A 4,802-nucleotide genomic window follows, 5' to 3' on the forward strand; every position below is an offset into this window, starting at 1 on the left:
ATTATTTGATCAAGGAACAGCAATGTTGTTGCCTTATTTGTCAAGTAGGCTAGCTACWTWGTTTCAACTCACGAAATAACTCATATATTGGTGTCACTAATCATAGTTTTAAACCGGTAATCATAGATTTACTGATCCAGATTTAAAATTAAGTGGTGCAAGACATCTCTGATTAATTATAAACCTGCATTTACAAAACCTAGATTATCTCTAATCCTTAGGGTGCAACCCACCCTAAGAGCTTTGCACACCTGGATTGTACAATATTTGCATTATTCTTGAAAAAATTCTTCACGCTCCGTCAAGTTGGTCGCTAATAATAGAATTACATAGAATCCCTATTAATCCAATAGAATCTTTCTGGGCCTAGTTGTAAAGATTGGTCATTTGACTTTTAAAATGTATTACCTTTGTGGCATCAACACAACCAGTCATGATGTTTTCATTTGATTGTCAATCACTTCAAATGACTCCTTTGCTAGGATACATGTGCATGTTCATCCACTCACAACATACAGTATTTCCAGCCTCCAAATAGTGGTGAATGGAAAGAGACATCTGTTACACAAAACACCAAAAAGTGTAATGACATTTTGCGATTGTCATTAGGCCAGAATTTATGCGTCCACTTGTTAAGCGGAGCGACACAGGGGAACCCAAGAGCAGACTCAGATGAGGAAACAGGGATGAATGACCCAAAGTATTTATTGTTACACAGGAAGATGTGGAGTGCAGATCCGGGGAAGCTTGGATGAGTTGCAGAAAAAACAGATGTGGAGACTGAGGTTGAGTTAGCTGAGTAGAACAGGGTAAACAAGTCCTGAGGAGAATCCAAGGTAGTGGTGGTGAGTAAAATCCAGAGCAAGTTACTTGGGTGGTGAGATGTGGACCGGGAGACAGGAGCCGGCGACAGAGCGGTAAATGAGCAGAGATTACAATCTGGCAGGGTGGAAGTGGCAGGACTGAGTATTTGGAGAGGTCTTGATTATGGAACGAGTAGCAGCTGGTAGGGATCTGCTCTGACTCCAGCACAACTGTCTCCAACCACACAATCACACAGAGGGAGCGAGAGAGTGTACAGGCGGAGTAACTGCAGGTCAAGAAGACACCGTATGAACACCAGAGGGCGTAGCAGGAGCAGATGGGGCACCACTGTTGTCTGCGTGCCTCTGTGTTGGCCACTCATCTCAGTGTTTTCGTCTAACCACATCACATTTTGGAGCTTAGGTTCCACCCGTTTTCAATCCATTCGCAAATTTTTCATGCCTGACATGCGGTAATGATAAAGTGATGTAATAGGCTACAGTTTTCTTGACATTTAGTTTTAATTATTGTGATAGGCTCATGTTTTACTGGTACTGCATACCCCCACTATTTATTTTGCGGGACACCATACTGGACTGTATGAGCTTACATTCACCCTGTCACGATCGTCTTTAGGTGAAAGAGAGGACCAAGGCGCAGCGTGATAATGATACATCTTCTCTTTATAATGAAGACGAAACAAACACTTTTACAAACTAACAAAAACAAATAAACCGACGAACGTGAAGCTATATAAACAAATAGTGCTGACACTAAACACTACACATAGACAATTACCCACAACCTACCTAATGCCTATGGCTGCCTTAAATATGGCTCCCAATCAGAGACAACGATAGACAGCTGTCTCTGATTGAGAACCAATCCAGGCAACCATAGACTTACATAAACACCTACACTGAACACAACCCCATGAACTCTACAAAACCCCCTAKACAATASAAACACCCYAGACTAGACAAAAACACACAAACATCCCCCATGTCACACCCTGACCTAACTAAAATAATAAAGAAAACAAAGATAACTAAGGCCAGGGCGTGACACACCCCTGGCTGTAACACAACAGAATGTAGAAAAAGTCAATGTGGTGTGAATACTTTCTTAAGGCACTGTGAGCAATTTGCGTGTAACAAATCCGGTATCAGGATAAATAAAAAGCAAGGTCTGCTAACTTTCTTTAATTATGTTTAATTAACGCAAACAATAAATGACAAATGCAATTCTCGTATATACGGGTTCGCTGTATCACCGCGCAGGGTAAAACAGGGAACTGGCAGGAAGTACGTAAACAGCTGTTCTTATACCGTGATGACGTAGTTCCAACGCATCTGTTGGCCTATCACAGTAGAGGCTGAGCGTGGTTTAAACTTTACTCAGCCTATCGCCGGTACTCAGACTGGTCCCCTTCTCTCAGATGTCCGCATCTGGTCGTTGCGTAGATTAGATCCGTCTTGTGTCTCCCCCGATTCTACACTCAAACAGTCCCTTATTTGGTATTGTCCAGTGCCCTAACCCCCCTGGTTGGCCTAGAGATATGCACCCCTCCCCTCTCCAGATTGACCACAGCTTTTATGGCCTGTCACTCTATGTTGGTCAGTCTTTACACACATACATCTGTATTGTTTGTGTGTGTGTGTGTAACAAAACAATATTCATCTTCATACAATATGGTAGCAGGCTATAGTGCATAAACATAAATCCTAACAGCACTGTACCTCCGTTTATAATTACAACCCATCACATCCAGGCTGTATCACAACGGGTCGTGATTGGGAGTCCCATAGGGTGGCGCACAATTGGCCCAGCGTCGTCCGGGTTTGACCGGTGCAGGCCGTCATTTTAAATAAGTATTTGTTCTTAACTGAAAAGCCCAAATAAAGGTAAATACAAATTACAAAACGATAATTAGGTGAGCAGGTTTATAAAAACAATTGTGTTTCTATACATTTGGTCCTCGTTAGTATAGTGGTCAGTATCCCCGCCTGTCACGCGGGAGACCGGGGTTCAATTCCCCGACGGGGAGAATATCTTTTTTTGTTTGAACCTTTTTCAATGTTGATTTGTAATCGATATACCTGAAACTTCACCATTTTTCTTGGATGAACATTTGTGTTCATTATGCGCATCAGTAATTGGTTGTAGAATAATGTAGAATATGATCATTAAACATCATGATTGGCTATAAGGAGAACAGTATACATGCATTATATACTACACAAGCTTACAATTTACTTAACTTTGTTGTTAAAGTATAAAAAAACATGATATACCAAACCCACTCACAGGGTTGGTTCTCCGCTGAATTAGGTAAATCCGCTTTTAGTTTTAATGCACCTCATTTCTGGAACCAACTGCAAAATACACTGCAAGTGGACGCTTTGATGCCGCTCGGGCAATTTTAAAATATTGATTGGGGAACTATTTGCAGAGGAATGTTTCTGTTTTTCTTGATTGTTGTGCTTTATTTTTGTTTGTATTTGATTTTGTGTATGAATTGTATGTGCAGGGCTCCCTTGCGAAAAAGACCCTGGTCTTAATGCTGACTCCCTATTTTTAAAAAAGGTTACAAAAAATTAACAAACGTGTGTGTGTATATACAGTGGGGCAAAAAAGTATTTAGTCAGCCACCAATTGTGCAAGTTCTCCCACTTAAAAAGATGAGAGAGGCCTGTAATTTTCATCATAGGTACATTTCAACTATGACAGACAAAATGAGAAAAAAAAATCCAGAAAATCACATTGTAGGATTTATAATGAATTTATTTGCAAATTATGGTGGAAAATAAGTATTTGGTCAAAAACAAACGTTTCTCAATACTTTGTTATATACCCTTTGTTGGCAATGACAGAGGTCAAACGTTTTCTGTAAGTCTTCAAAGTTTTCACACACTGTTGCTGGTTTTTTGGCCCATTCCTCCATGCAGATCTCCTCTAGAGCAGTGATGTTTTGGGGCTGTTGCTGGGCAACACGGACTTTCAACTCCCTCCAAAGATTTTCTATGGGGTTGAGATCTGGAGACTGGCTAGGCCACTCCAGGGACCTTGGAAAGGCTTCTTACGAAGCCACTCCTTCGTTGCCCGGGCGGTGTGTTTGGGATCCAATGTCATGCTGAAAGACCCAGCCACGTTTCATCTTCAATGCCCTTGCTGATGGAAGGAGGTTTTCACTCAAAATCTCACGATACATGGCCCCATTCATTCTTTCCTTTACACGGATCAGTCGTCCTGGTCCCTTTGCAGAAAAACAGCCCCAAAGCATGATGTTTCCAACCCCATGCTTCACAGTAGGTATGGTGTTCTTTGGATGCAACTCTAGCACTATCTTTGTCTCCCAAACACGAGAGATCTGAGTTTTATTCCAAACAAAGTTCTTATTTTGTTTCATCTGACCATATGACATTCTCCAATCTTCTTCTGGATCATCCAAATGCTCTCTACAAACTTCAGACAGGCCTGGACATGTACTGGCTTAAGCAGGGGACACGTCTGGCACTGCAGGATTTGAGTCCGGCGGCGTAGTGTGTTACTGATGGTAGGCTTTGTTACTTTAGTCCCAGCTCTCTGCAGGTCATTCACTAGGTCCCCCCGTGTGGTTCTGGGATTTTTGCTCACCGTTCTTGTGATCATTTTGACCCCACGGGGTGAGATCTTGCGTGGAGCCCCAGATCGAGGGAGATTATCAGTGTCTTGTATGTCTTCCATTTCCTAATAATTGCTCCCACAGTTGATTTCTTCAAACCAAGCTGCTTACCTATTGCAGATTCAGTCTTCCCAGCCTGGTGCAGTCTACAATTTTGTTTCTGGTGTCCTTTGAAAGCTCTTTGGTCTTGGCCATAGTGGAGTTTGGTGTGTGACTTTGAGGTTGTGGACAGGTGTCTTTTATACTGATAACAAGTTCAAACAGGTGCCATTAATACAGGTAACGAGTAGAGACAGAGGAGCCTCTTAAAGAAGAAGTTACAGGTCTGTGAGAG

General features: G+C 42.0%; 1 non-coding gene across 1 annotated transcript; it reads left to right on the plus strand.

Annotated features, from left to right (window-relative positions):
- The first annotated feature begins 2,779 nt into the window (after positions 1 to 2,779).
- On the plus strand, positions 2,780 to 2,851 carry trnad-guc (transfer RNA aspartic acid (anticodon GUC)). The gene has a single exon. It is a non-coding gene; the product is annotated as a tRNA-Asp (tRNA).
- The last annotated feature ends 1,951 nt before the right edge of the window (positions 2,852 to 4,802 follow it).

This window comes from Salvelinus sp. IW2-2015, linkage group LG16, assembly GCF_002910315.2.
Source record: "Salvelinus sp. IW2-2015 linkage group LG16, ASM291031v2, whole genome shotgun sequence".
Taxonomy (NCBI): Eukaryota; Metazoa; Chordata; class Actinopteri; order Salmoniformes; family Salmonidae; genus Salvelinus; species Salvelinus sp. IW2-2015.